Source organism: Corvus brachyrhynchos, unplaced genomic scaffold (assembly GCF_000691975.1).
Source record: "Corvus brachyrhynchos isolate BGI_N302 unplaced genomic scaffold, ASM69197v1 scaffold128, whole genome shotgun sequence".
NCBI lineage: Eukaryota > Metazoa > Chordata > Aves > Passeriformes > Corvidae > Corvus > Corvus brachyrhynchos.
Window position 1 is genome coordinate 1,045,734 of NW_008239648.1, and position 9,595 is coordinate 1,055,328.

Here is a 9,595-nt window from a genome sequence, read left to right on the forward strand (position 1 = left end):
TTTCCCTACTAGACTGAAGCATCGGATAATTTTGATGCTCTACATGGCAGAAATCCCATAACTATAAAGAAATGGAACTGCTAAGGGTAACATTCATAAGGTCATTTATCTAGGAAGCAGATTTCATTCCTGATGAAGTGAAAGAATGGTAGGTTTTAAAAGCATATTTTGTTTTCACTTATAAAACAAAATATAAAATGTAACTTGTTAAAGCTATGACCCTTCTGTTGTCACAGCACCACACTGGAAATAGATTATGGTGTTAAAAGAGTTACTGAAAAACCAACAAAGCACATCTTTCTTCTGCCATGGTATCTATCACGTCTGAGATCAGAAATTACTCCAGTGCTCCATGGAGTGATATTAGAGAACTAGGGGAAAGGCAAAACCTGTTTTTCTGAGAAAGTGTAAAAGTAGAAGAATGAGGATACTCTCACTATGAGCAGAAAGACTCTGAAATTTATGTTACCTTCCCATCACTTTCAAAATACACACAAGTAATAAATTTAGAAAAAGTCTTAAAAACAAGTGCAGAAGAATGAAAATTTGGCTTTGAATTTGGCAAAGCTCCTATTCATGTCAAACAAGACTGATCATACTTAAAGAAAAATACTGCATTTGTACAGAGCATGCTGGGTTCCTTCACTAGTGGGGCAGAAAGGGTCTTACATCAGACTTTTGCCCCTGCATCAAACAAATGCTCACTTAATTCTTTTTTGCTTGATAATTTTGCAAGGTCTCCCTCAAACTGAATATAGTTTTCTTTGTTTTAGAGAGGAAAAGGAGGAGAATTAGGTTTCCCTTCCTGAACACACAAATATTACACTTGATAAAAAGTATTTAAATAATTAGGGGTAAAAATACCTTCTGGCAAAAGAGAGGGTCTTGCATATTCTGTGTGAATGGTATAGCAATTACCCAACTATATAACACAGAGCAGTTACCAGTGATTTGACCTCCACTGTGTTTTGAATTCACTCCAGTTTCCTGAATACTCTCTATGAAAGTTCTGCTGTTGACGAAGATGCTGATTGAGGAATACTTAGTACATATAATGAAATATGCTTGGTCATGAGCTACACACCAGTTTATTCAACACAGAAATTATTCCAAGATTCTGGGCATAGAAGCAATTAATTGTAGGGAACCTTTTTGAGGAATTTTATATTCCTAGAGACTTCAGGTAGCAAGTCAGTGGAGGATCAATGGATCAAAATTGACACAGAGAATGTGCCTCATCAACTGGAGAACCAAAGGCAGGCAGGAAATAATGGCGATGTTAAGAGAACTATCAGTCACCATGCACCTTAACAGATAACTTCACATACCTGCACCTTGGTTTGTGTTTTTGGAACTTCAGGATATAACCTCTAACTATAATTATGCCAACAATACTATTGTTTTCCACAAGAGTATCTACAAAGAATATTATACTGTAATATTCCAATGCAAAACGAAATTTCTCTGCAAAGCGATTCATTCTTCATTCCCACCCCTCCCTTCATCAAAAATTCCCCATCCCCTTCCACTCCCTTGCCTATTTAATAATTCATAATAGGATGCACAGTTTAAATGTAATTTATAGTGACTCCACGGTAGTGTTTCCACTCACAGAATTTCTGCTAAATACTTTCTAATGTCCGTCCTGCCCTTGCAAAAGTAGTAGAGGAGTAGCACAGTCTTTCTTGAGTGGTTGATCATGACTAAGTCTCTCACATCTTTCAACCAAGCAGTTAAATGGAAATGCTGACATTCCTAGCAAAGATAATGATAAACCCACTCTTTTAAAGCATTGCAGTCAGATAGGGAACTCCTTCCACACAGACGGGATGTAGATTGTCAGAGAACATACGGGTTCCTCCTCTAAATCTCATTCAGTGAGAAAACAGAAGGAATTTTTATCCTTTGGCTGTCAGACATGTTCATGTGCATGGACTGTAATAACCAAAAATGCTACCCTTGATACCTCTCCATTGTTTGTTCCTTCTTTTTTTCATCTGTGTTTGAAAGGCTACACTTGCACATGATAGCATTTTTATTTTCCATCATCTTCATATGAATTAGGCCATTGTACTTATTATAAATAAAACTCTTACTTAGAAAGATGCTTGATATGTGTGTTGATTATTAGCAATTAAGCATTTCATTATTACTCAGCAGTATGGGATTTGGTCGGTTTAATCTCATACTGTGTAACTGTTTCAAAATTCAGTAAAATGTTACTGTAAAAAGGTAGCAATTCTGAAGAAATCTGATGGATATTCAAATCAGTATAACTGTCATCTGAGAAACAATGCAGCAATGCTGATTATCTGATTTATAATGAAAGACAGCTTGTGGAGTTAATCTAGGTCCATGAAACAAGACATTAAGAAAACAGCTCAATTGTTTTAACTGTTGATTATGTATTTCATTTTGACAACAATGTCCTGCACTAAGGGAGTCATGATTAACTTCTGATATTTTACCTGAAATGAGAAAAGCATCTTACAAAACAATGAAGTAATTTTACTTCTTTATAGAGGGGAAACAAATAATTCAGCACTGAAATGAACACAGCCTTTTTTTCAGAAACAGCATTACATGGAAAGTGACAGATTACCTTTAAGGAGTAAATGTGATTTGCACAGAAGTCTAAGTAGCTAATGTCTCTTTATACCAGAAAGAAAGGTGGTGGTTTTTTTAACTCACATAAATATTCCTATAATGACTACTGCACATTTTCAGTATGTAATTTTAAGAGCACTACATGTGTTGTCTTTGTAAGCACAAATTAAGCCTCTCCTTTGGTCACCATGGCAAGCTTCTTTGTAGTAGTACAAAGGAAGACTATTATGTGAGATCAGGGAATCGAAGTAGGATAGAATAGAAGCAAGCAGTTTATGTATGGGTCTTGCTCCTGCTGCTATTCCACATGCCATGTGATCTATGTACATCTTCTTCCTATTTGACTCATATGCCATATGTGTATTGATGCATTTGAAGATTCCAACAATATGCAAGAAAACCTGCTTAAGTACTGAAAATATTTTCCTGCTTGGGGACGTATTACAGTAAGAACTTTTCTCTGCATAGTGCATTTTTCCTTCATCAAGAAGGTCAACGCCTCTTTGCACGGGGGTGGTGGCAGGAGATATATTAATCTCTGGTGAATCATAGCAAATGAATGTGTAGAGGGTTGAACTCAAGCTGCTGTGAAACTATGAAAACAGAGAAAAACAGAGTGGAACCTGATTAACTTGACACCTTTCATGCCACTAAACTGCAATTATTTTTCTCAGAGGGCTGCATCCTGCAATATTTGCTATGAGTCCCATATACAGTCCAGCTTTATATTGTAACAGTACACTTTGTTCTTTAAGGGTTTCTTTTCAGAGATAGAAAGAACGCATGAGACTCTCATGGTCTTTGTAATACTACGTAAGTATAAAACACACAATAATTAAGACATCTGTCAGCACACCATTTTAGTATTTCAAAAGTTCTAGCTTGCTTTCTGACAAAGGACATCAGAAACCTGCCTGTCCTTACAATATTAAAATATTACCCACTTTTCCTCTGCATAGTTGAAAAACTTGCATTGATTATTCATGTGCAGTACCTTTTTCATATATAAATAAAGCAGCCTCACCTTTTATGCCCTTTGCTTGCTTGTGCCACATATTAATCACTTCAAAATGTTCCACAATCTAATTTGTCTTCATATAAAAGGGAAAAAAATCAGAACCAAGTGTACCAAAAGGTTTTTGTTTGCTTCCTTGCTTGACCATTTGACTGGTGATCTCAAAGGTCTCTGTCAACCTTGATGACCCTATGATCCCTCAGGAAGGACCTCCCATTTTGATGGTTTTTTAACAGCTGTAGAAAGGAAACTTTCTCTTTGAAAATTTCATGTAGTAGGCAATTTTACATAGGCTGAAGCTAAGTTTGAGATATAAAGTCAACTGATATCTCTCCTAATAGAAACACCTTTTTGTATAGCACTCTTATTTATTTACTTGGGGAAAAAAACAAAAGTTGTGGTAGTAATATTTTCACAAGCAGTTAAAGTGTGTTAGAATTTATTTTTTGAAGATTTATAACTTAGCTTTAAAATTGCTTCAGGACATCATTTGTTGTTCAGAATTAAAATTGAGTATACTGACATATTGAGTAGGAGGGTGAGACTAGGAACAAAGAAGGGGGAGCACTGAGGGAAAATTACAAATTTTTCTTTCAGTTACCTTTTTTTGCCTTTGAATAGCTGAAGAAAAGCTATAATTTTTAAAATAACGAGTTGCCTGTTTGTACAATGGTTTTGTTATAGAATTCTGAAAACAAATATATATTTCATTCTGATTAATGACAACATTCAGTGGCTGATTTCTGAAGGCTTTTATTCTTTAAAGAAGATTCAGTTTGGTCTTGCCATTGTACATATGGTAGTTTGGCGGGAGGTTGTACTTACGGAAAGAGCCTGGAAAAGGGGTTGTGGAGTTAGGTGAGAGGTCCAAAGAAACTTTAGAAGGCATGAAGAAGAGATGCATTTGGAAAACTAATTTGTAAACATCAGTTAGGAGGGAAAAATAAAAAGAACTTTAACCTTTGTTGTAAAAAAAAGAACAAAAAAAAAATTAAATACTGATAGCTAGAGAATTTAACGGAAACCTAAGCAAAAGCAGACAAATCCAGATAAAGATATCCAAATATGACAAAGTCATGTTTAGAAAACTATAATGAAGCTACTAAAAATAAGTATATCTGGAAACCAGACAAATAATAAAGACTACTTAGTGTTTTCTTCTCAATACTTTTCCAGATACCACTGTAGTTGTAAAAGTTACTGCTAGAATAACAAATGCACTGATTATTCTAGAACTAACCAAAATCTTTTTCTAGCCTGGATCTGGGACCTGAAAAAATTGATTAGAAACTTTTTTTCCTGATCCCAGGCTATTACTAGCCCAATTTAAGTTTCCAAAGGTCCCCCATATGCAGTGTTGTGCCTGCTACTCAAAAATCTGAGAAAACTGGCAGATGTTTGGAAGACTTGCAAGTCTAGATCTCAATCTCCCATCAGAATGTAGTTTTGTTTCCCTAGCTGTCTTATACCTCTCACCCTCAAGTGATATTAGTGTTGACCCATCTGGTAAAAGATGAGGGGATGGCATATTCCATAAAAGAAGGCAGTCCGTTCTGGCAGTCAGAGAACACTGCTTGATCAGAGTATGGCATTGGTGAGATTTATCAGGTAGAGGTGCATTTGAGTGGCATCAGCAAAAGCTCCAATTCAAAAGAGCAGAATTAGAAAGGACAAGGGAATTTGGTTTTTTTTAAATTACCAGATGGAACTTCAAAAATGTTAGTTATCAGTTGAATAGTGTGATGCAAAATTATATATCAAAGATTAAGTGTATGAAATTTTAGAGTAGAATTATGTGGTTATAGAAAGCTTTTTAAAACATGTTTTTCACAAAATGCAGTGCAGTTGGTGGAGAAGAGCATGGACTGATTCATTATAGCATGATGTACACCTTCCTGTAGGAAGAAAATCTTATAAAACTCCTGAAATAGTGACATGCTTGTATATGCTAGTGTAAAATATGAGTAAATTAATTTTACTTCATATTCTTCGGGTTATTTGCAAGGTGACCATTCAATTAGATAATATTTTCCACTGTCAGCTTCAAGAGCTTGTTTAATCAATTACAACAACATCTGTATGATCATGGTATTCATTCTGGTTCAATTTAGTGGCCATGTATGGTATTAGATACTGTACAAAATGATGACTTAGTAGTGGAATTCACAGAGCCATGTATCTACCTTGTGAATTACCCACTCTTAGTATTAAATATGCAATTTTCAAACAATCATAAAATTATTTTATTAAATAACTCTGTTCACTAACCTTTTTTACATGTTTTAAACATCTATCCTATCAACACGGCTGCATGCATGTTTATCTTTCGGTACAGCAGTGCAGATTGAAAATACAGATCTTGAAACAGATCCAATCAGCTTTTAACAGAGTTTATTACTTTACCATTGTTATACCGACTCTTGCTCCTGCAAATCCTTATGCATCAAAACTATTTTGTGACCAAAATGAAAGTAAGTATACAGGTATTTCAGCAACACATGAAGCAGTTCACATAACTAAGTGTTCACAGGAGTAAAGTTAAGTGGAAAGTTATTATCTCTTCCAAACATACCTGTTGCTTTGTATCCTTCATTATCCCTTGCTTTGAATTTAAATAAAATTTCTGCACAAAGTATGTAATCTGAAATGTTAAAACACTGAAGACTTTAAATGATAAAGGAAAAGAACCTGTAGCTGCTCATAAATAATATAAAAAAAAGCCGGACACCATGCAGCAGAAATGCTATACATTCTTCTAACAAAACAAAGAGAAAACTTTCAGGCATGCTAGGCTGAACAGCACATGAAACTGAAAATTACAGGTGAAGTAAATTATTGTATTACTTTGCATAGAAAGGTAACAGATCCTTTGGCATCAGTTTTCATTTTGGTCATCCAACAAGACCATTTTTATAGCTCTTAGAACAGAAAACTAAAAGTTTTGGCAAGACTGTGAGCAACATTATTTTTCGTGTTGAGGTTTTGTTTGTGTGCAAGACAAATGAGAAAGACTGTTTTCATTATCTTTGTAGAGAAAATTGGTTCTGTTTGAAAAACTTGAAAACAGGCTTTGGATAATTTATACAATTAGAAAGTAAAAAAAAAAAAAAAGGTTCATTTTGTCATGTCTCTTTAAATCTGTACTATTGGTCTTGCCTTGTCTTTTCTGTGGAAACCTAGTGTTAGTAACGTGGGCAACCTGCTGTGGCCAGAACAGTAGTTACATAAAACAGAGTAGTGGTAATGATGTCTGTGAACCCTGTGGAGATAGCTTGAAACTTCTGACAGTTGCTTAGTGAAATTAAGTATTTTTTGCTTGAAAATCTTTCTATTTCACTAATTGGGCTGTATCTTGTGGTGATGTAATACATGGTTAAAACTTACGTCTGTATTGTGTAATTTTTAGTTTCAATCTCTGTGTTCTTGATCTGTTTATTTACTGAGAACCATTACCCTTTTACATAGTGTTATATATTTTCACTAGCTGAAAAGGCCCTTGGAAGTTAAAATAATTAAGTATTCTATCATACTGACAACAAACCTTACCTGATAAAAATCTGAACATTAACTAAAAGGTAGAGTTTGTTCTACAAGAAAGGTTGGTATGTGTCACTGAGTACCACAAATGGTTTTACGAGGAGCTAATTGTTCCATTTGTCTTAAATAATTAGAAGATCTGGTCACTAGGCCTGCCGACTGTGCAGTATTTTTTTGTCTGCTGCAAACTGCAGTGTAACAAGAATTGAGGCTTGGAGCTCATCTTCATCCCACAAATAAAGTCAGTGCATCCAGATTTGGAAAATGACAGCAGTAATATTCCCATAGTAAAGCTGGAGCTTAGCCCTGTTATACTTACTAAAAAGCCTATTCATAAAAATTAAATCCATTCCATATCCTGGCCTCTGATGACAGCTCCATTTTTTTTCTTGTCTGGTTTGAATTACCTCAAGTCTGTACCCAGAAAGAATTTATCCCTTTCAAGAGACTTCTCAAACCTATAATAAATTCACATGGGTCATCCCATCAATGTGGTGAATTTGCATTATTATTTCATTATGAGAAGGAAAGAAAGAGGATTAGATCTCTTGCAGTGTTGGCAGCGCCTAAATCAACCCCAACACATGATTAAAGCTGGCATTTATGACTTTAACTGTCAAAGAAAACTAATTGTAAACTGAGAGCTGTGGATAATTATGGTCTTTTTTATTACACCGTTTTCCTCCTATTTATCACAGGATAAACTACAGACAATACTATTGTTTGCATTTAGCTCTCAGTTACTTGGAGCCTATTTATGCAAATGAAAATTGATCTAGATTCTCAAATTGATGAGTCTATGTTAACTTAGTTTCAATCATGCTGTAAAAACCCTGAAAAAAGGTGACACTCATACAGCAATATTCATGGCAGTGTATTTTGTACTGTGTCACTCATAAGTACCCTTCGTTTTTAGTGTCTGCCTGGTTAATTTGTTTCTCATGAGTGCTACTGAATAAGTAAGCTACTTAAACTACCTTCTCGCAGGAGATATTTTCCTTTGTCTTTTATCATCACTCATATGTTGCTTGTGTGAAATGTTATCTCACAGAGCTGTAACATATTTTAATAAACTGCTTGTACATTTTTAGAGAAAGGAGTCCCTAAAACTTAGGAATAAAAGTTCTGATAATAACAGTTTTATCATGTTTTATTGAAAAACAACTACAGTGGTAGTTGTAATAGTTTTTTCTTCACATTGTTTTGATTTTTTTTTTACCCCCTCTTGAAATGAATTCCAGATAGAAAAGATTATACATGTCTAGAGCTGGAAGTTCTGGATGTTGAAGGTTATGCAAATGAAATTTCTGCGCTTTTCTTTGGTTAATGTTAATTAAAGCCCAGGACACACTGACTGGGGCATCTGACCTTTCAAAAGAGAAATTAATTTAAAAAAGGGGGATATGAATAAGAAACCAAAAACTATGAAAAAAGTGTATAGGAAATGAATTTATGATGTTTGACAGTAAAGGATTATGATTGACTAACAGGTGTCTACGAGGCAGAAAATGTGTTTTTACATGGTAATGTATAACTTAGTCATTGCCCCAGAACACTGTTGTGACCAAATAGAATTGGTTTACAAAAGAGGTAACTGCTTTAGTGACCTCTAAAGTGGCAGTCCTGGCTGTAATCCTTGAGCCAGGAATTCATACATCTGTAGTTACTTGAGTTGGAAGAGCTGTTGTCATTGTTTACTAAATTCTCTACTTAAATACCTGTTAGATACTGTGAGAAACAAGAGACTTGGAAATGGGTTTTTGATGTGACAGTTTAAGATAATATTCACTGTTCCCAGGAAAAAGAAAATAGTAACAAGGGACTTAGTAGGACTGATAAACCATCAGAAGCAATTATTTGAGGTGCAGCAATTATGAAATGCTTCTGAGCTTTATTAGAAAATGAAATAAAAAGTAATTGTTCGCAGCAGACAGAACAAAAGCATAAATATAAAAATACTGTTAGGATGTAAGCAATTGTTAGATTCTGAAGTATATGCATTGTGACTCAGGTTCCAACTTAACCAATACTGACTGTTGTTTCAAGTTTTTCATTCAGTTACTTTTGGGGATCTGAGCCTTAAATTAAATTTTTCTGTTTGTGAATTATCTGATGGAACAGTTGCAGGAACAACTAATGTAGGCTATAATAGCAATAACAAGAGCTTTCTATTCCTAATCAGGTGGGTTGGTGACTGAATTTATTTAGATGCCAAACCAATTGTGAGTCTTTGTTGGAGGTTAGGATTTTTCCTTTTTTTTCTTTCTCTTAGGGAATTTACTCCCATTTGTTGCTAAGAGGCAATGACGACTCGTACTTAAGAGAGACAAAAGATGTAGCCAAGGAGGAGGAGTGCAGATGGCTACTCTCTTACCTGAGCGGTTTCCTCTTGGGAACGGCAGGGATACCATGAGATTTTGTGCTGGGGGGAAGGGG